General features: G+C 43.6%; 1 protein-coding gene across 1 annotated transcript in view; it reads left to right on the top strand.

Annotated features, from left to right (window-relative positions):
* The window catches only part of Jazf1 (JAZF zinc finger 1), a 314,694-nt gene that overhangs the window by 74,055 nt on the left and 213,931 nt on the right, over positions 1-26,708 (top strand). The gene's annotated exons all lie outside the window — the stretch shown is intronic.

Genomic DNA, 26,708 nt, shown 5'->3' with positions numbered 1-26,708 from the left:
TGCTCAAAGTTTGGATGCTGCTGCTTCAGTTGTAAGTTTGTAGTCACCACTGTCCCCAGTTCCAGGAACAAAGCAACTGAGACAGAACTCAGTAACTTAACAAAACCCAGGAACTCTCAAGAACCAAGGAAGTCCTGTGAGTTCTCTAGGTTTCAGGCCCAGCTTTATGTGAATCCACCAAACCGTAAGACCCCTGTGGAAGATAAAAGTGTAAACATGAACCTGTGTTTCCAAAACCAATGGAATTCAGTCTCCTGTCGTATGTAGCTCAGTATTTTGTACTGGAGTGCACACATGGTGCTAGAGCTGAAAGGAGTATTTACATGAAGCCTGTCAGAGGCATGCTTGGTATGAACACCACAAGTGATTTACCTCACTGATTTGTTTAAAATTCTCAGTCATATTCTAGACTGACATAGCTTTTATTTGCCAGATGTTCTGTACAATGAAGAGAGCAATGGCCACATGACAAATAAAATAAGGTACTGTGCTCAGTTCTCATCAACACAGGTCCATCATGGCATGTTAACAGGTAATTCCTCCTGCTTGGCAGAAAGCTTGGATGTAGAATGCAGTAGTTACGTGTCTCAGTCCCTGTGTCTCCCAAGAAGCAGGTGTTGCCTTCTAACACCACAGTTCTCTTGATTGAGGCATGTTACAGCCTCTGCAGTGATGCTCACAAGCCAAATGCATGCCTGCTGGAGGAGCAGCTGAGAAGCACTGGGTCCAGAATTCCTGACTTGTCAATAATGAAAATATTCAAACTGTTGTGATATTAGACCAATATGAAAAGCAAGTGAAAAGAAAAAGATACTGCTTTCCAGAGCACTGGCGTGTAAACAGTGTGAGGTGGACCCTTTGGTCTGCTGCCTATCCATTCATCTTCTCTAGTTTCACCACGCCATAGGCTGATACCAGCTGTAACACAGCATCTGAAGGGAAAGCAGTTTTTGACACCTGCTGGAATTTTACACAGGCTCCAGCACATTCTGTGCATCATCCTTGAAGAAGTTTCCCATTCTACCTGACTCTTCTTGGCAATGTGCTGTTACTACTAGGAGTGTTCTGAAGTTTATTTGCAATAACTTCTCATTAATGTTGTGAGTGGAAGGTATTGTTGACCCCTAAAGGTTACAGCATTAGAAATAATTTTAAAAAGCCATTCTTTTTATTGAAAATAGATTCTTCTTTTATATAATATATTTTGAACACAGTTTCCCCTCCCTCCCCTCCTCTAGCTCTTCTCCTTCTCTCCCCTAGTTCCACTCCTCTTTTTCTCTTCAGAAAGAGCAAGCCTCCCAAGGATATCAACCAAACATGGCCTAACAAGTTACAATAAGACTATACACATACCCTAATATCAAGGCTGGACAAGGCAACCCAATAGGAGGAAAAGGGTTCCAAAAGCAGGCAAAAGAGTCAGAGACAGCCCCTACCCCTACAGTTAGGAGTCCCACAAAAACACCAAGCTAACAGTTATAACATAAATGCAGAGGACCTGGTGCAGACCACTGCAGGCCCTGTGCTTGCTACTTCATTCAGCCCCTATGAGGCCATATGTATGCATCTTGTGTAGTTGATTTGGTGGGCTATGTTCTCCTGGTGTCTTCAACCCCTCTGACTCCTACAATCGCCCCTCTTCTGTGGGGTTCCCAGCTCAAAGGGGAGGGACCCAATGGAGACCTCCAATTTAGACTGTCTTGCACAAAATGTCTGGCTATGGGTCTCTGCATCCATTCCCATCTACTGCCAGAGGAGCCTTTCTGATGACAATTGGACAAAGCACTGATCTATGAGTATAACAAAATACCATTAGGAATCACTTTGTAGATATTGTGAAAGGTGTTGTTTCCCTGATTTCTTTCTCAGTCCATTTTTTTTTTGTTTGTTTGTTTGTATATAGGAGAGCTACCAATAATCGTTATTTCTTTTTGGTTAATCTTGTATCCAGCCACTTCACTGAAGGTGTTTCTCAGCTGTGGGAGTTCCTTGGTGGAATTTTTCAGGCCACTTATGTATACTATTATATCATCTGCAAATAACGATACTTTGACCTCTTCCTTTCTAACTTTTTTTTTTTTTTTTTTTTGGCTTTTCAAGACAGGGTTTCTCTGTGTAGCTTTGTGCTTTTTTCTGGAACTCACTTGGTAGCCCAGGCTGGCCTCGAACTCACAGAGATCCACCTTTCTAACTTTTATCCACTGATGTACTTCATTTGTCTTATTGATCTAGCTAAAACTTCAAGTATTATTGAATAAATAGGGAGAGAATAAACCGCCTTGTCTTGTTCCTGATTTTAGTAGAATTTCTTTGCGTTTCTCTGCATTTGATTTGATGTTGACAAGAGGCTTGTTGTAAATTGTCTTATTATGTTTAAGTGTGTTCCTTGTATCCCTAATCTCTAGGACTTTTAACTTGAAGGGGTGTTGGATTTTGCCAAAGGCCTTTTCTACATCTAATGAGATGATCATATGTTTTTTTTCTTTCAGTTTGTTTATATGGGGGATTACACTGACTGATTTTTGGATGTTGAACCATCCATGCATCTCTGGGAGGAAGCCTATCTGATCATGGTGGATGATTTTTTTGATATGTTCTTAGATTTGGTGTGCAAGTATTTTATTGAGTATTTTTGCATATATATATTCATGAGGGAGACTGTAGCTAGAGTTTTCCTGCCTGGCCCACAGTCAGGACAAATCTCTGTCACCCTCCAGTCCCACAGCCGTTCAGACCCAACCAAGTAAACACAGAGACTTATATTGCTTACAAACTGTATGGCTATGGCAGGCTTCTTGCTATCTACTTCTTCTATCTTAAATTAACCCATTTCTATTAATCTATACCTTGCCACGTGGCTCGTGGCTTACCGGCATCTTCACATGCTGCTTGTCATGGCGGTGGCTGGCAGTGACTCTCTGCCTCAGCCTTTTACTTCCCAGAATTCTCTTCTCTCCTTGTCCCGCCTATACTTCCTGCCTGGCCACTGGCCAATCAGTGTTTTATTTATACAGAACGATATCCATAGCAGGAAACTGGTATATAATTCTCTTTCTTTGTTGAGTCTTTATGTGGTTTGGGTATTTTTTTCTTTTTATTTATTCTTTATGTCTTTCACATCATGCATCTCCATCACATTCATTTCCCTGTCCCTTTGTATCCACTTCCTGCCCTTTCAACCTATCTCCCCCAAAATAAAATAAAATAAAATTTAGGAGAAAAAAGGAGAGAAAAAAGGAAAATCTCGTTGTGGAAGCTGTAGTGTAACACAGTGAAGCATGCAATAAACCCTTTTATACCTATATCTTTACTTGCAAGTGTTCATTGCAATGAGTCATTGGTCTGGTTCGAAGCCTCTGGTTTCTGCCACACTATTGATGCTGGGCCCTCACTTGGTTATCTTGCTATTTCCTTGTGTTGTGGAAATTCTGAAGCTTTGGGTCTTCAGGACTGGTCCCTTCACATGCTCCAGATCACAGATGGGGTGAGTGTTGGGGTGGGCCAACACATAACCCTGGTTCTAGGCTTGGGTAGTTGCAGGGTTGGTCAGCCTGCCAGCTCTCCCTTATCCTCATCATCAAGGTAAACTCGCCTGTATTTTCCTGACTAGTTCACTCCTTACAGGGATAAGCAAGGGGTGGGGCCAGTTTTCCTGCTTTCATGTGATCAGGGTTGGACCTCCCATAGCTACACCTTCAATGCCAGCTCTACTGTGTTGTCCAGGCATGGCGTGGGGCCACTCTCCCGAGTGCTGCAGCTAAAGAGGGGCAAGGCCAGCTCTCCCACCTGCCTCAGGTGTTGATGGGGCCAGGGCTTTCTCTCCCCCCACCCATGCTGCCACATGACCACATGACAGGTGAGAAATGAGGACAGTTCTCCCATGCTCACAACTTCGGGGCTGGCTCACCCACACTTCTGGCAACAGGATTGGCTTTATTGTGCTGCCTGGGCGAGGTACAGGGCCTGCTCTCAGTTTGGGTATTCTTAATGGAGATGAACCTGTCTTCTAGATTCGTTTTCCAGTGAGACTTCTGCATTTAGAAGACAGTTTGTCTTCTAACTCAGCTCCATTTGCTTATGTCTCTTAAGTATATCCTTCATGTTTGACATAGCATAAGATACTGTTTTGTGTATTTTTATTCTCTTGGCCTTGAGATGGACACCTCTAAGAGATTATACTGAAATCTCTTGAGGTTGGGACATGCTTGTATCCCTATTGCCAGTTCATCAGAAGTCAAGGTCAGACCATTGCTCCTGGCAGTCTTGGGGTAAAGCTGTTTCTAATGCACAATAAAGGGAATCCAGGCACCCTTTGCACATTTAATTGATTTACCTCCATTTCTCCTTCCCTTATCCTCTCATAGTTAGACAAAAGCTTGATTTGTGATTAAGGTACTTGTTTATATGGTTAGACTTTGAGTGGACCTGGGAATCTAATCCTTCCTAGAATCCTAGCATAGCAGGGATTCTTAGTGTCCAACCTTTGTGAAATGGATAAAGAAAGGATGTAGGATCATGGGTTATGCAAGAGTAATTTAGGTCACATCTGTTAGGACTGGAACACATCTGCACTATAATAACCATATTGCAGCAATAACCATATGTTTAAGTGTCCAATTTTCTATAGTTATCCTATTATTTCATAGAAAATAAGAAAATTCCTTTTATAACTCTTGAAGCACGAAGGTAGGTCAATAAATGCAATTATAAAATAAATATTTTTCAGTGTTTATTATATGCCAGGCCTTGTACTAGGGAGAAGCAGAATGATCAAAATTACCTGCTCTTGTACTAATTTATACATTATCTGTGGGGGAGAAACTGTAAATTAATGAAGTGAATGAAATCAGGTTATGCCAAGACATGAGACTGACTTGGAGGGAAGACAAGGAGAGGAGAAGAAGTGGGGAGCTGTCCTAGTCCTGAAGAGGGTGAACAGAGATGTCACCCTAGGGGGGAAGCAGTCAAGTGCTGGCTTGAAGGAGTAAGAGATTAGTTATCTGGAAGAACAGGATTCTGGGAAGAGGGAATGGGGAGGATAGGGCCTGGGGGTGATGGCCTCCTAGAATGCTGGAGGAATGATGTGGAGGCAGTGGTGCTGGAGTGAGTAAGGAGAACAGGGGAGATAAGGTGAGGTAGATGGACATGTTGGCTAGTACATGGGCTTGAGTATTTCCTCCTTGGGAGGTGAGGTATAGATGAAGTTTTCCTGTGTCCCGCCTGGTCCACAGGTGCTCAGACCCAAGTAAACACACAGAAGCTTATATTAATTAAAACTGCTTGGCCATTAGCTCAGGCCTACCACTGACTAGCTCTTACACTTAAACTCAGCCCATTTTTGTTAATCTATATGTTTCCATGTTTTCTGTGGCTTTACCTGTATGCCATTACATGCTGCTCCCTAGATGGCAGGCTGGCGTGCATCTCCTGACTCAGCCTTCCTCTTTCCCAAATTCTCCATGTCTGCTTATCCTTCCTATACTTCCTGACTGGCTACTGGCTAATCAGTATTTTATTAAACCAGTGTATAAAAGCATTATTCCACAGCAGTGAGGAGCCATAGGGGATTAGAACAGATGTGTGACAAAGTAGATGGACACTATTTTTGTCCCTCTGGGTGCTGTCTTCAGAATACATTGAAGAGGACAATGCTAGAAGTGGAGGGATGGACTTGGAAGGTATCACAGTAATTCAATGACAATACCATGAGCTTGTCTCAAGCTCTTACAGTGGTGAGCAGTGGTAGAGTTCTGGATATATTTTAGAGATAAGGTCAAAGGAATAGGTTTGGTGCATAAGATAAGACACAGCTCTGGGATTTCTCCATTTGGTTATGGTTCAAGTGATGAGAACAACTGGCCACAGCCAGTTCTGAAAGAGAATAAAAACCAGAACCCCTATTTTAGCCATGCAAATTGGAGATGCCTGTTAGACTTGAAATAGGACTCCGCAGTGGCCAGTTGTTGGGATTCAGGCCTAGAGTGCAGGAAAAAAGATCAAGGATGAAGACAGGCATTTGGAGTCTTCAGGTTAAAGTAGACATCAAAGTGACAGGCTGAATGAGATCTGGGAACTAATAAAGTAGAAGGTACCACTGCAGGATTCAGTGGGAGGAAGGAGGAGGCCAGAAGTAGAGTCAGAGTATTCTAGAGAAGAGGATAGTATCTTCTCTACCAGACATTGCCAGTAGGTCAGAAGGGTTTAGTGGAGCTAGGGAAATGGCTTAGTTGGTTAAATACTTCCTTTGCAATCTTGACAGCCTGAGTTCAGATCCATGGCAGCCATGTAAAGGCTGGGTACAGCAGTATGTATCTGTTACCACTGCTCTAGGGTCAGATAGAGACAGGCAGGTTCTATGGCTCTCTGCCTAGCCAGTCTAGCTGAATTGGTGAGCTCCAGGTTCAGCCTGAGACTCTGTCTCGAAAATAAAGTGGCAAGCATAGAAGACATTCATTGTTAATCTCTGGCTTCCATACACATGTTCATGTGCATCCACCTGTACAAATGCACACACATACACGCACACGCATGTACACACGCGCGCGCTCGCGCACGCACACACACACAAGTTTAAAGCAATTGCTCATAAATTGAGGTTCAATTTACGAGCAATTGCTCATAAATTGTGTATAAAATGTGTATACAACACATACTTTTTTAAGTTACGTGGTGCTTATATAGCTATATACAGTATAGTTTGCCAAGGACATAGTGATCAAAAGTGATATAGGATTGTCAATATAATTAATCCAGATATAGGCCTGTAGTAAGAATGATAACCACACCATATGCTGGTCACCATGCTAAGTACCACGTTGACATGATGTTTCATTCTCACAACACTCCTGTGAGACAGGTAATGTCATTATTACCTTTGTGGTTGAGACTCTGAGATTGTGGTCCTTTCTTCTGTTAAGAGAGAGTGCAAGTTGACTTGGGTGGCTCTGTCCCAGGTGGTCCTGCTACAAGACCCATAGCTTGTCCCTTTCCCATCTCTTCTCCCTTACTGTATTTCTGTATTTGAGCCCAGGCTGCATGTCCCACCTGCCTAGACAGAGCGGTGGCACATGCTGGGTGCAGGGGTTGTAGGCACCCTGATTCCCACCCAGGGCAGCAGTTCTGATGAGATGCCATTTATTAAATGGCAGTTCATCAGTTTACAGGAAATTATGGTTTTGTTCCTCTAGGTTTACTTTGCTAAAGAACAAAAGTTCTACATCTCAAAGAGTCTCTGGTCATTCAGATCCCCTTTTAGCTAAGAAAAAAAAAAAGAACATTTACATAAATGTTCTTATGCTTTCTTTGGTTGCTGTTTACATATTCTTGAATACAGCAGGCACACAGTTAAATGTGGGGTCCTTTTGCGATTCCTTTCATACCTTCCTTTGTATCTTTTTAAAGAACCTTTTTATTCTTTTAGAATTTCATATAGTGTATTTTGAACATATCTCTGCTTCTCTCCCAAGTCCTCTCTGTAGTGAGAATGATAATCACACCATACAACTTTTCTTTCTCCGCCTCCCCTTCCCCTCCCTCCCTTGCTTGCTTTCCTCATTGAGCTCAGTTTGTGTTGCCTAGCTGGTCTTGGAGTGGAGCTGGCCCTGGTGTGTGGTCAGCTCATCAGGAGTCTCACTGAAGAACACTGACTCCCTAATCTAGCAGCTGTTCCATGCCAGAGCTCCCCAGCCTGTGCCCATGTAAGATAGGCTTACAGTTGGGTAAGCCATACTGTAGAGTATATAATATGTGAATAAATAACGTATGCTCTGGCCACGTGCCTCTGATGGAACTGTGCTTAACATGTGACTCATAGCAATCATTAAAGGTTGGAAAGCTGGAGGTGCAGAAATACCAGATTTGCCGTGTTTGAAATCACTGTTGTGATTACAGACGCCATGTGATACTGTTAAACAGTACTTATGGGGAGCCTCTGGGTTCCCAATGCTACTATGGTTGTCCATAGAGTTGAAGAAACTGACTGCTTCACATCACTAAACACTGTGCCTCAATGCAGTACTAAAGGTGCAAGCTTCTGTACTAATCACTTTGCTATTGTTATATTTCCAGGTAAATTGACCACAGATCCATACAGAACTATTACTAGCTTTTGGATTAGAGAGCTGTCCATGTCCAAAAAGTTGATTGTGCTGTTAAGATCTTGTTTTGTTTTGTTTCGTTTTAGACAGGGTTTGCTGTCCTGGACCTCACTCTGTGGTCCAGGCTGGCCTCGAACTCAGAGAGCCTTTTCTTTGGAAAGTCCTTCATCCCACAGGTGTTGGCAGGAGAAACTAAGCAATGCCAGTGAGGGGCTGGGAGCCTCTACCTTCTGCTTTCACATTCTTAAGCTTGTGTCTAATGTGTTCAGAGAGAAGGTGCCTCTAGAGGAAGTTACCCTGCCTCCTTTCCCAGGACACTGGCCACTCTGCTTACAGTGCTTCACACACGGTGCCAGGTGTCATCTACAGTTGTCTGACACATGCCTTCCATGTATCTAAAGTCTCTGTACCTATCCATAAAGGAACTCTTCCCCTTCTATCTTCTTGGGTGAACATACATGCTCCCTCAACTATCAAAACTTTCAGAAGTATAATGACATTTCATTTGCTTCCTTTGTCAGCATTTTGGGCAAGCTCAGAGACCACTGATCTAAAACCAGGAGTCTGGAGCTGGAACATAGCTTAGAAGGAGAGTGCCTACTTGGCATGTACAAGCTTCTGGATTCCAGTCCCATCACTGCAAGAAGAAAAAACCATAAAACCAGAGTTCATGTAAGGATTGTAGTTCATAAAAACACTCTTGTGTATTCTTTTAGACTTCCCTGTTTAAATTTATTTTGAATTTGACTTTTGAACAAAAGTATTACTCTCATTTACTGAGACTGATGGGTTTCTTCACTCATCCTCTCTTCAGAACTCGCCTTTTCCCCCTTTAATAAGTTGGGAGTGTGGAACATACTGTCCATTTCTCTTCTTCCAACATTGGACTTCAGACCAATTAACAGAATAAAACAAGTATCTTTAAAAGGCTTGACTTTAAGTACTTGGATGTATGTCATAAGAGCCATTAAAAAGAACACAGTGTTTAGTGTGTTTGTTTTCCTAGCAAGCACAAATGCCTCCCTTGGCTGTTTCAGGATCAAGGGAAGTACATCTGTGAGCTCAAACAAACAAATAAACAAACAAACAAACAAACAAACAAACAAAAATTATATCACTTTGTAGGAGGGAAGGCCCCTTTGTTGTTTGTTGATTGTATTGTTGTCCCTGTAGCTTTTAAAAAAATATGCTTAAAAACTGTCCATCTTGTATACTTCTATCCCCCTGCTCTGGTGAGGTTCCAAAGATTAGAATTATCCTTTCTAAACTGGAATTGTTAGCTGTAAACAGTGCATTTTAGTCTTTCTCTAAGTCTTGAACAGATGAAGATAATTTCATACGATTGTTTTTGGTCAAGTTGAGTACAAGTTCTTCTTTTAAAAAGGTCCCAACCCCTTTAGTATTGAAATTTGCTTTGGAATTCTGGCTGACTTTAGGATAAAAGACAAGATATTAGACATTTGGACTAAGTACATTATAGTCTTTAAAAAGTAATAGGAAGATATCCATCCCACAATGCAAACAACTCCCAGAGCATCCTGAATCATGTTGACCAGTTTGTCAGCAGTAATAGAAACCCAAGAGAAAATGTTGCTAGCAAACCTCAGTCCTTGTCCTAACTTCACCCTTTTGCTTAGTGTCTCATGGCTGCTCATCTGGCCACATTGAGAGACAGGACACTTATTTGTGTGAATAATTCCAGAAGAGATGAAAGGTAGGACTAGTACATGTCTCCTGTGGTACTTTCTGTTGCACAGAGGATGATAGCGGCTCCCTTGGGTGGTTTTGTGTGTGTGTGTGTGTGTGTGTGTGTGTGTGTGTGTGTGTGTGTGTGTGTGTGTGTTTTCTCCTCTCAGGACTAGATGAAGTTCTATGTTTATCATGTGTCTTGCAAACTAGTCTGTAAGAAATTTAGCTGTGGCTATTACCATTGTTATTGACAGCCATCTGTCACCATTACATGCTTACTCACAAATTTGCCACTTATCACCAGCCTGTACCTGAGTTTGAAGGAGCTTGAATCTAGGTATGCTTTGGTGAAAAGATGTTGTGTAAGAAAGAACAAACATGTTCCATTGTGGAGCAGATGGATGCTCTATGAGGAAGGCTATGTGAGAATGTCATCTGAGAGGATCTGTGCCCCTGCCAGGTGCTTTGCCAGGATGAGGAGGGCAGAGCTGATCCCTTTACTCAGGAACACGCAGTTTAGGAAGCGCAACACAACAGCACAGCCTGGGTGGCCTATACAGCCCACATTCTCGCCATCTGGATACAGGGATGCCCTTGCTGGAGGGCCAGCAGATTCAGTTCCTAGTGAAAGCCCACTGCCTCGGGGGCTAATGGCTTCCTTCCCTCCAGGACAGACGGTGGGAAGGACTCAAATCTCTCTTGAAATGCTCATTGGAGTATTAATCCCATTCCTAAAAGTCTACCCCCATAGCCTACCCCACCCCCCAAGTGTGATTATTGCAGCTCCAGCATGAATAGTGAACAGCAACAGACATTCAGCTCATGGCAGGAAGCCTTGGTTTTCTTGTAGTTAGAGACATATGAAGAGTAGGTTTCCATGCTAAATATTGTAATATTGTTGGCTTTGGTATGACTGGACAGTAGCTGAAGCTCACTGAGAAAGGGATCATTTCAGTTGAGACCTAGGGAGAAAGCCAGATCGAGGCTGGGGAAGAGGGAAATATTCTGACATATGTGCAGGATGATCCTTGGCCTACACCAGTAAGAGCTAAGTGCCTTCGGGACCATCAAGGCCTTTCTCACAGCTGCAGTGAGGAGGAGAGAGAGGAGGGAAGCGGGCAGTGCCAGCCATCCTGAGGAGAAGAGAAGGAAGCCGCAAGAAGGGGAGGGACAGGAGGGGATCGCGCTTATATTTCAGAGAGATCACCCTGGCCGCGCTGTGTGACTTGATTGGAGGGAAGGAAACTGGAGGCAGGGGGACCAATTGAGAAGGGTTTTGAAAATTCCAGGCAAGAGGTGATGAAGGCCTGGACCATGTTAGAGAAGATAAACCACAAGACCGTCACATCCACACACATTGTGTCACATCCACGCACATTGTGTCACATCCACGCACATGATGCTCACTGCCTCACTCCCTGAGGACTTTGCCTAGACTGACTCATTTCATCCTCAAAAGTGTCTTTGGGTAAGGACCGTTGTTATTTCTCCTGGACAGATAAGAGCAGGAACAATGTGTCCAGTCTGATAGTTGTAAATTACAAGGCCAGGATTTGAGCCCAGGTAAATTGTGTTTGACTATCATGCACCCTTGATCCAATTTGAGATGTATTCATGAGCAGAATGGACAGGCCTTGTTGATCTTGAAGGTTGACGGTGAACCAAGGTGATATCTAATTCAGGCAACGGGGTGCACAGTAGTCACCTGGACCAAAATAGGGAACAGACTTATAGCTGAAGATGCTGAGAGAAACATTCCACCATGCCTGACTAATGTGGTTCTTATGGACCTAAAGAGGAAGCTAGAGCAAGGCTGGAGAGCAGGAAATTTCAGGAGAACAGGGGCAGGAATATATTCTGATGAATATGTATTTATTACAACTAGTAATGCTAAACACAGATGAAGTTTCTCAAAGGCAGAAGAGGGCCCTAAAAATCAGGAAGTAGAGTCCAAAGGAAACCGGGCCAGAGTGGATGGAAGCTGCCGGCAATGTGCACACAGAAGCCGTGGACGGTGGGCTTCTCAGCTAGATGGAAAAGTTGATGCTTGGTTCAGGTAGTGGCTGTATCAAGAAAGCTTGGTCCATATCATTGGTTCTGCCCATGAATTCCAAGTAGGAAGTAACATGTGCTCCCTCTGTTTCTTTGGAGTGGTAATTGATGATGCTAGTGGATGATTTGTCTGCCTGCCTCTCTAAATGAAGACAAAAATCCTTGACCTTCACCACCCTCAGGGGAAAGACCAACAGTGTTGGTCACAGCCCCTGGACCTGGGAGGGTGGCTGTATCCTCGGAAGAACTCAGCCTACCTCAACCTCACATCTGTCCTCTGCTTGGTCACAGCTTGCACTTGTCATATGATGTGGCACAGAGATTAAGATCTTAAGCTTGGAAACTAAGTGACTGCATTTGATTCCTGACTTTGTCACTTAGTAGTTGTGTGACCTTAAGCAAAGTGGTCGATTCTTTCCCTCCAAGGCAAACTTGGTGACTCAATAATGGAAGAACGTAGTGGGACGGTTTTTACTGTTTGCTGGGTAAAGTACCAAAAGGTGTGGGAGAATGTGAGGCCTCCGTCAACAGACTTGTGAGTCTCCAGCATGGCTAGGGACTGGGAGTGTCTGCCCACTGTATCTGAAACCCTTCTACATCTCAGCCTGTCAGCCTGGGACCCAGGCCAGACATGCCTGAGCAGAAACACCGTGTCCTGGTCTTGGTTAAAGAACATTGCTAAGTCGGCTGTGGGACTCGTGGGTCCTCAGACCTAATCTCCTTATGGCATGGTCCCACATACACACAACCTTCCAGGCCTCTAGATGTCTACCTGGTTCCTAGCTCCCCAGTCCCCACTCCCACAGCACTCCCCCAATCCCACCTCCTCCCAAAGGCATTAGACAGCCTGATTTCTTTTGCTGCATCCTTCATTAACAGTTCTAGAATGCTGCCATTCGCTTTACCTCAGGACAGAGTATATGAAGTTAGTATACCTCTGTTGTTCGCCCCATTGTGTCAACGGGTTACTCCATCTATTTTAGGAAGCAAGCTCCAGGCAGGGATTTGATGGGACTCACTTATACAGGGCTTAGCAAAATGCTCTGTGGAATTAAAGACACCTAATAAATGCTTTCGACTGTTGAGTGATGCTGTAATCATTTTAATGGAGGCTGGTGTTGTATGTGTTTAAACAAATGGCAACTTTTCCAGCAACATTCTGGCAAATTAGCAGCTTCTAAATTAAAAGAGTCTTTGCTTAGAAATGAAATTGTGTGAGCTGTGGCAGCGTGCAGTATTTATTGCTGAGCTGACTTAGGCCGAGTCCAGAATGCAACGGTAGAAGCCAAGGTTGAAGTTTTTGCCACATTTGTCTGTTTTCTGAAAATGTGGATGGCGTGGCAGGAGTTGGATGGGTAAGGAGGGCAATTTAAAGGTGTTGTTGTGAATTTAATGTATATTTTAAGGAGTTAGTTTAAAAAAAAAATCCTGTGTATTGGGTGAGCAGATGTGATTTGGCACCACAGCTTCCCACACATGTGCCCTTTTCATTAGGAATGTGTGCCTGATGTGGTACAGATGGTATTGGAGCTGCTTGGTAATATTTTCCACAACCTGTTTTTAGTAATTAGTCTTGAATTTGCTGCTTCAAAAATACTGGGTTCTTTTCAGGCAACTTAGTAAACCGAGAGCATGAAATGTGCTTCTTGCACCAGCAGAGGGCAGTGTAAGCTAGCCATTTATTCCCAGTCAGCTTTCTGATGGGGTGTGTTGCTAGAACAGAGAGCTAGAATGCTTGTCTAGGTGTGATTTGAGATTTGCTTTCGAGAAATTAATTGAAAATGAAAATGTTTTAAAACATTCTTTTAATGGCCACTTTATCAAGGAAATAAATTGTCCAGAACAGATTTGAGCTGTAGTTTTGTCTTTATTGATTTGCTTATTCTTGATTTCTCCATCCATAAATCTACATAGATATAGACTGTGTAAGAACTTCATTCACGCACTTATAAGACACGTTATTTCACTTGGTCGGTGGAGAGCAAGGCTTTCATTTCCTTTCCGTTCTTTTCATGACAAGGGAACAAAGCAAAGGTCATTCCTGGGTGTTGTGGTCCAAGTGAGTGTGAACTGAAGGGGTTGGCACTGAGGGTCTGCTCCCGTTATGATCAGCTGTGTGTCAGCCACGGTGTCGCCTTTTACGTGGAGCTTTTCTTGCCCCTCGGCTGCTTTGCCCAGCGCTGTGGACCACTCACTGTCCATAGCGGCTCCAGGAACAGAGTAGGGCTTGCCTCCCCTTCTCTCTTTGCACCCTCTGCCATTGTCTCCATCTCGTTCTCCCTGGGCTGTGCTCAGAATGTTTATGACCACCCCACACACACGGTTCATATGCTGCAGCCTTGGAGAAGACACCTTGAGAAGGTAGGAAAGGGTAAATGAGGCCAGCTCTTTGTGCCTTGTCCTGACGCTGCAAGCAGTGCACCCAGGAGCTGGCAGGTGTGGCCTCCATTCAGGGGAACATTATGGATCTGTATTGATGGAAAAGGGGATGCATAAATATTGGTCGGGTGGTAGCCGTGTGATTTTGGATTTGTTTTTCTTGACTAGAAAAAGGAAGTGTCTGTTGCCATGGAGTAAGCAGATAGAACTTCGACCTCTATTTCAGAGGATGGTGTAACTGATTTCTTTATATACGGTCTTAAAATATTTGGAACACTTAAATTTCTTTCTCCCTATTCTAAGACCTGGAGACATTTGTCACAGTAAGTGATCTTATTTATGTGTTTTCATGATTGTTTTCTATCTCTTGCCATACAGAATTTAAGTTCCCATAGGACCAGGACCCCCCTGTGGACTTGACAATTATGAGATGCTTATCGCATATTCCAAGACTTGTGAATAAATATATGGAAGGTGGAAGGGGAGACTGGTTTTACTGAGCACTAGATTCATTCTGCTCCCTCTGGCTTCTGTAACCCACCCCCTTTTCTCATTTTCAGTGATCCATCCTAAAAGAAAACCGTATGGTTGGCTTGTTTACAGGCATTGCCACAGGGAGGCACTGTAGCATTTGAAAAGTAGACAGACATCTGACAGCCCATAGTATTTGGTCCATTTCCTCTGAAGGGACAGTGTCTGGCTAATTTAATGTCAGCACACTGAACTCTGCTTAGTAGACTGAACTCTGCTTAGTAGACCTTGTTGAGTTTTTGCAACATGAAATGGTCATAGGCCAGTGCAAGTACATTGACAAGAAGATATTTAGGATGTGACTGATCAAGAATCAGGTTGTCAGAGGATGACATTTGAAGTTATTCACTCAGTAATGTTTTATTTGCTTACAGTACCAGAGTCCAACTAATGCTGGGACACAGGAATAATGAGTGGCAGTGAGGTCTTGAAGCAGCTGCTAAAGCTGCCTCTGAAGCCGTGTGCTTTCTTATGTTCTTCGCGCACATTGTGGCTGGAACAGACTGTAGTAGAAATTCTTCAAGGGCGTATTTTAACGAGATTAGAATCATATGGAGTTATGCAAGTGATGGATCATCCTGGCTGTGAGTGAAAGTCCCTGTGTAGTCTGAGCAGCCTCCCTCCTTGTCTTCTTCTGTCTTCTGAGCAGACAGTGCTGCAGCAGAGCTCAGGCTGCTGGATGCTTAACCAAGTCAAAGCTGAAGTGGGGACTGTCTTTGAAAATGAGGATCTGTGGTGGGGGGGGGCTCTGTTCTGACACTGGGTAGTACGATTCTTTGCCTTTTCCCTAAAGTGGGACATCAGATTTTAGATCTTTGTTGGCAGGTTTTAAAAAGGAGTTTGAGAGGGCTGCAGAGATGGATCAGCAGTTAAGAGCACTGATAACTCTTCCAGAGAACCAGGATTCAATTCCTAGCTCCATTGTGGCATCTCATAACCATTTGTAGCTCCAGCTCCATGGCACCTGTCAGTCTTCTGGCCTCTTTAGACATCAGGCACACACGATGCATAGGCATATATGCAGGCAGAACGCCAATGTACATCAAAGTAAATGTAAAATAAAAAGTAATTTGAAATTAATTAAAATTGATAGTTTAAATATTAGTTCCTATCCATCCAGGGCCCTTCATAAACAGTACAACAGTCTTACATACATAAGGCTATACAGACATGTGGAGGTCCACAGAGGCTTCCTAGTGAGACCTTACTCAAGGTCAGAGAGTCTGGGCTTGCTTTTTCTAGCAGGGCTGCATAAGGAGATGCTTTGGTCACGGGGGTGTGGAAGGGTCTACACTTGGCTGTATGGTGTGCTTTGATCTTGCAAGGGGGAAGATCTGGCTAAGGCTTCCATAAACAAGGGCCAAAAACTGGCATTCAGTATATTCTTAGAAACTCGGAGGTCAAGGTTCTGATGGGCTTCTTCCTGGCTCTTGGGGTTTTTGATGGGCCATTTTCATAGTTTTCAGGTAGCAGTGAAAACTGTGCTTACTGGGAAGGCAGAGAGAGAGAGGAAGTGAGCTCTTTTGTCTCTTCTTATAAGACTAGGAATCCCCTCAGAGTGTAGACTTCACCCTCCTGCATTCTGCCAAGGCCATCATCTAAGATATCATCTGCATTCTGAAGAGGTGGAAATGTCTCCTCCATATGGCCTTTCTGTTAATGTAAAATTGTGAAAACTGGGCAGTGTGTCAGGAAGAAGCAAAAACTGCTTCGATTCTTTTAAGTCCTCGTAAGTATTCATACTGTGGCTCTTGCTTTATCTCCAGTTGGCATCATTTTCCCACACTGCTTACTGCCATGTAATGGGATAATAGGGAATAGCCACACGGGAGATGGTGACATGGCGAGTATTGTTGTTCTTGCTAAAAAATAGTGGTGGATGAAAATATGTTTAGTATGTACAGTTCTGATTGTGTGACCAACTTCCTAGCTTAGAAATGTTGATAAAATTTTATAAGAGAAAAAAATTGATATGAAATCAAGCCCCTTAGTTTAAGAATGAACTTACCCCTTCACTAACAGGGTTGGCTCTATTGTGCTGCCCTGGCAAGGTGCATGGCCTGCTCTCCCAAGTGTTGTAGCTGGTGGGGATTACGGATGGGTCTCCCACACTTCTGACCACAGCACATCTCAACCCCCACCAGCTGCAACACTTGGGAGAGCAGGCCATGCACCTTGCCTGGGAAGCACAATAAAGCCAACCCTGTTAGCACAGGTGTTGGTGAGCCAGCCCCAGGGTTGTGAGCATGGGAGTGTTGTCCCCATTTCACATCTGGCAGACCAACCCTACAGCTGTCCAGGTCCAGACCCACCCGATCATCCATCTATGATCTACTGTGATCATTCAAAGGGACCTGACCCACAGACCCAAAGCCACAGAATCTTTACAACACAGGGCAACAGGGATATCCAGGAGGGGCCCTAGTGAGGGCCCAGCATCAATAGGGTAGTAGAAAGCAGAGGCCTCAAACCAGACCAATGACTCTTTGCAATGAACACTTGGAAGTAAAGATACATAGACAAAGTGGTTCATGATGTGGCTCACTGTGTCACACTGCAGCTTCCATGACAAGATTTTTCAGTTTTTCCATTATTTTATTTTCCCTTTTTCTCTTAATTTTTTTTATTTGGGAGGTGTACAGGGCAGAATGAATGGGCTCAAGATACATGATGTAAAAGACACATAGAATAAATTGAAGAAAAAAAAAGAATGAATTTATCCCGAGAGAGACTATGCACACTCCTATAAACAATCCCCTTCCCTTTACCTATTAAAAAGGAAAAAACAGAAACACAAGACAACGGAGTGCAAACAGTGATGAAAATAGATGTCTCCGTGAGTGGAGAGGGTGGGGGAAGATGAGATCCCACAACCATCATGGGCCCCCTTTCCCTGGGGGATGGCAGGCAAGGTCTGGAGGTAGGGAGACAGTCTGTAAGCAAACTTAAAGGACATTCCCAGACACTGGCCACCACTACCATGACAGGTTTCTGAACATTGTCAATGGAAAGAAAGCATTCATTCAGTCTGTACACAGGGCCACTGATGTAGTTCAGAAGCTGTGAAGGAGATCTTTGGAGGTAGATTAGACACCTGTCCAGTAATATCTTGAAAGAGATGCAAGCCTGTTGTCAGACCTTTCTTTTAAATTCCCTACCATCAACACATCCCCCCCAAAGAATACTGGGAGCATTTGAGTTTTCTCCTTAAAAACTGCCATTTTAAAAGTCAGAAGGGTAGCCATTGGTGAAGGAAGACAAAGAAAGTACCACAAAGATGAGAAGGGAAGAAGCCCCTACTCCCAGTTCATGCCAGCAAACAGCCTCCTCCTTGCTGGCTCCTGGGGAGTAAGGTTGGTTGACTGACTGTACAACAACCCCGCTGTCAGGTGTAATCAAATCCACAGCACACTCTTCTCCACCTGAAAGCAAGACATGGTTGGCTGTAGGGGGGCTTCATTTCTTGGGACATTTTCTTCAGAAGAATGGAGATATTCCTTATTAATGTGTATTTCTAAATACATATTATACTGAGACACTGTGATTTTAAAATCCTACCCTAGTTAAGTATAGATTTTCCTCAAAAATTAAAAGCAAACAAATAGAAATTTCCAAATAGCTAAGAAAGAAAAGTAAGGACCACGTTGAAGCTTTTTTTAACTAAGATGTAATTGTGTATATTTTGCTTTTGAAGGGAGGTGGACTACAACTTTACACTTGGGGTGCAGTAAGGTTTCCCTGGTCACCTCTACCCCTACTTCCTGTCACCGTGATGAGCCAGCTTCTGCAGGCAACGGGCCTTGAACTGTCAGCAGTGGTCGTTACTAAGTCTATTGGTCACTGATATGTCAGTGTGTCTGTACACCAAGTTAAAAAACAGAACGTGAGCCCAGTTAAACCTGACGTTAGGTATCACAAAACACATTTCTACAACATTCAACTATGTTTTTAAAAACTGAATTAATCAAATGATCAGTATGAATTAAAAAGCAAGGAGGAAAACACATCATAGGTTTAAATTGAGGGATCTGTGCTTGCTGGACGGTGGTGAAATTGCACAGACACAGTGCTCTCCACTGTGCCATGGGGCAGCAGATCTCTTCAAACCTGTTTGCAGGAGATTTGTCATCCCCGGGGCTAACCTTTTCTCTTGCTGCAGATGTGCTAAGCCTTTACACTTACTAATTCCTTCACGTTCTACTTGTGCTTTGTAGAAGGAAATTGAGTTTCTTGTAATGAGAAAATCATCGCTCCTATTATGACATAAAACTTGAATTTGTCAGTCTCCTCTACTAGCCTAAACTAATTACAACAAAAATATGTTAACCAAGTCCCTTTTTTGTGCAGCAGTTTAACTACTCAGGGTGGCTGCTGGTAAAGTCCTAATGGAAGTGCACACAGCTCTGCTACCTGGGGGGGAGGGGGGCGGTGCATGTGTATGTGTGTGTGTGTGAGAGAGAGTGTGTGTGTGAATGTTGTGTCAGTGTAAGAGACTGTATGTGTGAGAGAACCTGAGTGTGGGTGTGTTCTATGAGTGTGTGTGTGTGTGTGTGTGTGTGTGTGTGTGTGTGTGTGTGTGTAGATGTGTGTGGTACAACTTAAATGCCTCTAATAATCATCTTCAAAGAAGTATGAAATGGATTTATCAGTTACAGTCAAAACACACAACCTCTGAGAACATGGACATAGCTACCTCTTTAATTTGGGTAGATTGGAACGCACCTCCCCAAATCAAACGGAAATAATAAAATAGAAAAACTTTTATGAGTACCCAGCTCCACCACACCTGGCTGCCCTAATTGCCTTGAACCAAGTCATTACTGGGGAAGCAAGATGTTCAGCCACCAACAGCCCTTATTAATGTATAATAGGGATTTACTTGTAAAACAGAATTACTGGGATGGCATGATGTCATAAAGACAGAGTGCTGACATTTTAGATGGTTTTATATGGGGATGCTGAATTATAATTTAGGAGTGGAATATTCTTTTGGTAATTAATCACAATTTGGTATGGCCTCAGTGCAGGTTAGGGGAACAGATTTATAAAATTCATTACTATAATGCAGCACTATCAAATGCCATATTTGTGCATATAATTTTCAGGAATTATCTATGGAAGAGAAAAATCTCTAGTAGTCTTCAGATGTGCTAAAAGTAACCACCACAGGTGCAAATAAATGAACTATTTCAGCAAAGCTACTTCCCTAACTTCTGTAAAAACATTAAAATTGAGAAGTATAGAAATGCCTGAAGAATTTCTTGTTGGCATCAGGGAGTCAAGAAAGAGGATGCATTTGTTTTACTGGGTCTCAAACTCAGACTCTGTCAGTAAGACTCTGGAATTAATAGGGACAGACTTTTTTACCCGCCCCATAAATATAATGGGCCTTGATTAGTGGGTTCAGTTTGCAGAGCAATAGTTAATGTGATGTCAACACCTCCATTAAAAACCTTCTTTTTGGAGGGGTTTATAACTTGACCGTAAAAAATCACTTGGGATGACACTTTGAATATGAACCTTAATCTGGGGGAACAAAGATGTTTTAAGGAACAGATTTAAGTGATCACTGTTCTAGGTTTATGAGGATCTAAGCTGCATATAAAAATTCAGGTTTTATATTCTTTAAATACAAAATTTTAAATAATTGGTTTTGCTGCTACTCATTTTGTTAGTTTTTCTAAGGACATAGTCTATAGATAGACATTTTATTGTCCATTTTAGGCTGAAAGGGATGTCTTTAAACACAACTATACATATCAGGAGACATTTAATAAATCATTCAGTATTAAATTCTTTGGGACTTTGTGACAAGTAACCACATAAAATCATGTTTTAGGTCCTAATCAGGAGTTCCGAGACAAGCAGGGCACAATGGCTCATCTGAAGTACCAACTCCTGTGGAGCCTGAGGCTAGATGATCACTTCAGCATAGGAATTCAAGGCTAGCCTGGGCAACCACCTCTTAAACTAAAAACAAAACATTTTTTTAAGTTAAAATAATTCTGGGACAAAGCATAGTATAGTAAGCTTTGGAAAGTATGAAGTGGGGCACCTTGAGTAGATGACAAATGCCTTCAGGTCTCCTGTAGCCAAAGATACCTTTGCCCTCCAGCCCTCCTGCTTCCACATGAGTGCTAGGATTCCGGGTGTATGCCACCATGCCCAGATCCACCTCCTGTCCTCAGTCCAGAGAAAGTTGACAAAGACCTGCTCTAAGGCCATCTCTAATCCACCTCCTGAGCATGGAAATTGTGTGGGGGATACGGTCCATCGAACCTGCATCACCCTCTGAAGTTTGGGACTTCTTCCATTTCTTTTCTAACCAGTTCACAAAAGGACTGAGAGATAGATGCCTTACAAATTTTAACAGGCAGTACTTCTTCAAGTTTATAAGCACAGAGACCAAAGAAGCCAGGATTACTGTTGGAATTTGAAGCAGATGGGCGAGAAGCTGTGGTCAGAACCCAGACTTTTAAAGTGGGTGCCCATCTGCCACAATTTACTGAACTTACTGGGTACATGAAGAGTTTTAATTTTAAAAGTGGTTCTCTTCCTGGACTTTGTAATGATTCCAAAGCCACCAGTTGGCTGGGTTGAAAAGGGTGGTTTTGTGTGTTTGTTTTTGTCATGGAGGGGATGGAGATACTAGGCATGCTATAAAATCAGTGAGCAAGACTGTCATTTGACATTGTCTGGTTGGTTTCATTTTGTGTTTGAGATGGGACCTCACTGTATAGTCCAAGCTGGTCTCAAACTCTGCAGCTTCCCACTCAGCCTGGTGTGCTAGGGCTCCAGGCATGTGCCTCTCTGCCTAGCAAGACTGTGTTGAGTCCATCACAGATCTGATACTTGGAGGCTTTCTTCCTCTCTTACTCATTCTCTTCCCTCTAGATTCCATCTTTCCCCTTTCATTTATTAGAAAGTATGATATTCCCTCTAATGAGCAGTAACAAACTCCTAAAGGAAAACATTATCAGAGCCCCAGATGGGAGAGTGCAGGAAGTGCTTCTGGTATCTTCTTGAGGCAGCAGAAAGTGTTTCAATATGGCAGCTCATGACTGCCATGCATTCAGACTGTTCATAATGCTGGATGAGATGATCAAACTACATCCCATAACTGTTTTCTTTCCATTCAAAAAACAGTTTTCTTTATGTTCTTAGACTTGGAATCAATGTAAAAATGGGAGCAGTACCCATAATGCTTAGGTTGACAGTCCTAAGCAACAGGGTCCTCAGTGAGCTGTCCAGGACCCAGTGTGTCATTGAATAAGCTATTCACTGAAGAACTTCAGCATTGGCTCAACCTATGGGCTTAATGCAACAGGTCATTGAGTGATAGAATAACACATGAGTTTAAGACACTGCACTTTTGAAAAATACAACTAACCAAGCACACTGGCATGAATAAATGTATTTAGTGTTCACAACAAACCTATGAAGTGGATGTTTATGTGGAAACAGAGCCTAAAGAAGTTTCCATCTATTTTAGAATCCTCTAACTTGGGCACTCTGGAGCTGGCATGGGTACCCAAGTTTATCTTAGTCTAAAATCCATAGAGTATCAATCCACTTTGCATTGATAACTCAAAGTCAGGTATTCACTAGTCAAATAGTCATAATTATTCACTCTTCTTATTGACCACCTGTAGTTGGTGGGCCTCGTGCAGATCTGGAAGTTAAATTATGCACGAGATGATCTTAAAGGTTTGTGAGTAGGGAAGTATATCAGGACTTCTGTCTAGGTGTGAGGACAAAGCTGAGACACAGCAGAGTCAAGGGGAGCCTGCGACAGGGCTGTCTGATCTCTTCCAGGAATGGCCCCAGACAGAAGGGACTGGGTGGGGAGGGAAGTCCTTTCATCTGCAAGCCTGGCCAGTGCCCAGTAAGTGAGAGAGTAAGTCAGAGCACTCAGCAGAGCCAAGCTGTCCAGGCCTTCTGATGAGGGTTGAAGAAGTTTGGTTTTCTTAGGACTGTGGGAGACAGGAGAATGTTAAGCTGGAATCTATGTCATCAGATCTGTCTGTAGAGCTGACCGTGGCTGCCCCATGGAGTATGGCATAGCCGTGGCCCTGGAGGTGAAGGCCCAGATGCTGTTGCTGGGACCTGGGTCAGAAGCAGACTCCATTGGTGCTAGGTGGATGCTTGGGGATTTAGCTGAGGCTGATGTTTCCAGGAGGACCAAGGGTAGGTGATGGACCCATATGTGCCTCTCACCCTGGAGAGGATCAGAGGAGGGGCCAGATACAGGGGAGCTTTGAAACAGTCAGGCATGATGAGTCCTGCTAGTCTGTATAGTCCAGGAGAGCCGGAGGAAGAGATTTGAGAACATCTCTAAACACAGGAAAGGGGAGAGCACAGAACACTCAGGAACATACCCTAAGACCCTTGAAGGCTGGACAGAGGGAGGAGTGGTCAGGAGTAGGAGGAAGTGGAAAGCCCAGGGAAGAGGGTCCTGTGAACAACACTGTTCTTAACTGTCAAAAGTAGCAGTGTGATTGTGAATGACATCGCGTCCTGCTTCTCAGCACATATATACAGGCACACATATATGTATGTACACATACGTCCATGTGCAGGCACACATTCATGCACATACATGTAGGAGGTGATCTCTGCCATGGTCTGTTTGAAAGTCTACCCCACCTTACATTGTCAGGAGGTACCTGCCTGAGTAATGCCTTAGCAATCTTGTTTCAGTTCTCCATATACCTTCTCATAATCCTCAGACACAATTGACTCTAACATAGCCTGGGGGCTTTTAAGTAATATACTTATTTCTATCTCAAAATGCTATTTTTAATCTGGGAAAGTTTTGGAAGTCAACTTGTCTAGATCTTTAATGTGACTTAAGCCCTTGATTTACTCAATAAACTCTTCCTGTTCTGTTATCACCAGGCATGCACCTTACTGGACCCTTCCTCCCAGCGGCCTCCCTCTTTAAGGAAGTGGAAGAGTGGGGTTTTGAGAAGAGATACCATCATATTTGAAGTAATAGAGATGGGGAAATTTCAGTCTGTGGCTTTTTTTGTTTTTTGTTTGTTTGTTTTTTAATCTTAGAAGATTGGATGACATGAAGATTTGAATCTCAAATTCTCTGGCCTTTATAACTTACCAAGTTCGTAGCTGTCAATATTGCCTGGGGTCCTAGAGACAGTGACTTGCACCATTGATGCTAGGCATGACCAAGCATTGATGGAAGATTCTGGCTCCCAGGTCGATCTCTTCTCCACCCTCCACCCTCTGAGGAGTCCCCACCTCCCAGGGCTTCCTGTGAGGTAGAGCTCAGCCCTCCTGTTGGTGGCTGTCCTCCACTTAACTGCTCATCTGCATGCGCTTTCCTCTCCGAATCTGATCATCATTTATGCCCCATCACCTCGTCCCCAGGCCTTTTCTCCACGGGATCATATCCCCACCAGCTGTTTGTCCAGTTGCCCTGGAGTCCAAGAACAAAAAACCCTTCCCTCTGCTCTCTACTTCTTTCATGGTTCCTCTCCTCCCCGCCTTCCCGCTCTCTTCCTCCTCTCCTCCCTCCCTCCCTCCCTCCCTCCCTCCCTCCCTCCCTCCCTTCCTTCCTTCCTTTGTTCTTGTTTTTGACATTTTCACTCTTTGATTGAATTCCTCCTCCATTTTCTCTTGCTCCTTTCTACCCTCCCACTGGTCCCACAGAACTTCATGGACTTTCCCACCAAATCCATGCATAAGGAGACACTACAATACAGTGTCTTAGGTCCATCCCTACCAGTTCTAAAAGTTAGCTGCTCTAAGTCTAGACTGCAAGCAAATTTATCAGTGGCTGTTGCCTCTTAAAGTTTGTGAACAGTTCCATTGGCCTGGATATTTATGTCTAAAACAGGGGAGATTGTGGGATTCTCACCAGCACTGACAGATATTTTTCTTTTGTTTGATGGTTCCACTTTTCAAATGTTTTCTCATGGCTCAAGACACCTGCATGAATACAGCATCTGGTCACTGGTCACAAATGGGATTTTCCTCTCTTAAATTTATTCTTTCTTCTGTTCCCAAATTGCAGGCTCTGGTATAGCATCAAGGAAGACCTAGCACATCTTTTGCATTATATATTTTGAGTTAACTGGCCCTCTCCATTCGACAATTGAGAGCTGTTATGAAATAGTTTGGCCATTTGAGTAGCATTGTGGTTTGCTTACCACAAGAGGGCAGCACAGGCGATTGCAGAAAGCAGCTGTGTCCTGCAAGAATATGCTGGCTTTATGACGGCTTCCCAGCTTGCAGGCCTTGTCATTCACGAGTGTGCAGTGGTCTCCCTGGTCCTCTGTGAGGGGTAGGCAGGCGCAGTTATGGCCACTTTGTGTGGATAGACGAACAGTGAAGGCTTAATGGTGACTTGCACATGTTGCGCAGCCAGTAAACCACGTGCTTGAGTCTGTGTCTCTAGAATTCCACCCTGCCAACAACAAGTGGGGCGATATCATCACCCCGGTGACCTCCCCACACATCTGACGGGCTGTGCAAAACCATCTGTCCCGTGCCAGCAGTCCTCGTCCTCTTCTGCCTCCTCCTCCTTTCTTTTTTTTAAACAAAACATCCTGTGTTCTGTTCCAGAGAGAGACAAGAAAGTGTAGCAGGAATCTTAAAAGTTCTTAGTAATAAAATCAAACCTGAGCCAGGTATTGGGGTGAACTGGAAGATCAGAGAAACAGAACAAGCCACAGCTACCTCACCTCGCCGGATCCTCAGCTGATCCTGTTTCCTCAGACTGGAGGCCTTGAGTCCTCATCCAGAATGGGTCTCAGCTGAACTGTATTGCTCCATAGCCTGAAAGCTTAACCAGCCAAATGCTTAACCAGGCCAAATGCTTCTAGTTTCTAGTCCTCACGCCTTATATACCTTTCTGCTTTCTACCACCAACTCCCTGGGATTAAAGGCTCACTTCTTGGGATTAAAGGCGTGAGTCACCATGCTTGGCTGTTTCCTTGAACACATGGATTTCTGCCTCTGGAATGGTAGGATTAAAGGGTGTGCTACCACTGCCTATCCTAAGTATCTAGTGGCTTTTCTGTTCTCTGACCCCAGATAAGTTTATTAGGGTGCACAATATTTTGGGGAACACAATACCACTACAAGGAAGGCTGGAGCTGCTGACCTCATGCAAACCACCATGCTCGGCCATCACTGCTCTCTCAGTTGTTCAGAATTAGATACACAGGGCATCTGGAAAAGCCAAGACAGAGGCAAATGAGTATCAAAGTGAAGGAGAAGGCAGGACTCAGGTCTCTACAACCAAAACAACCCTTTCCCTGGTTCTGTGGTGAACTTGGGGACTTCCTGTGGGCTCTAAGGCCCCAGCTCCTTAAGTAATTTCAAAGGAGATAAAAGAAAATAGTAAAGGAATAAATGATGCTAAGTTAGAACGATACGAATCACCCCGAAACACTCAGCTGAAGGTTCTCTAAGCTCTCCAGTTCTGTGGCCTCCCTTCGACACTGGGTGGTCTGCCACGTGTTAACCCACTGGATGATTCTCATAGTAATTCCAGGGGGGTTCACCAATTTTTGTAGTTAGGTGATTCTATTAGGAAATTAATTTTAAGAGCTTTTGTTTATTCATTGATGGAAAGAAAAAAGAGGTTCAAGTAGCATTATCTAGTTAGGCTGGCTACCCAGGATTCATGACTTTAAATCTGAAACCAGAGTGAGAACAATCAACATGTGAAAAATAGGTGGCGTCTAGTTGCCTTTTTAAATCAGCAAAATAATTAAAGCCTTTCTAGTTTGGCCTATTAATGTATTGCACATCTGCATGGTTGGTTTAATAAGGAAAATGCTTGAGAAAGATAAAATTCCAAAGCCAAAAGCAGCTAATAGCTGGAGGGAAATCCCTGTAGTGATTAATTGTCCTCTTTTCTCTTGAGAGACTAAACATTTACTAGACCCCTGAGCCCAGGAAGCCCGTTGAGCCAGCGTCCCCGCATAAAGTGCC

The sequence above is a fragment of the Peromyscus maniculatus genome, chromosome 3 (assembly GCF_049852395.1).
Source record: "Peromyscus maniculatus bairdii isolate BWxNUB_F1_BW_parent chromosome 3, HU_Pman_BW_mat_3.1, whole genome shotgun sequence".
NCBI lineage: Eukaryota > Metazoa > Chordata > Mammalia > Rodentia > Cricetidae > Peromyscus > Peromyscus maniculatus.
This window is presented reverse-complemented; position numbering and strand designations above follow the sequence as displayed.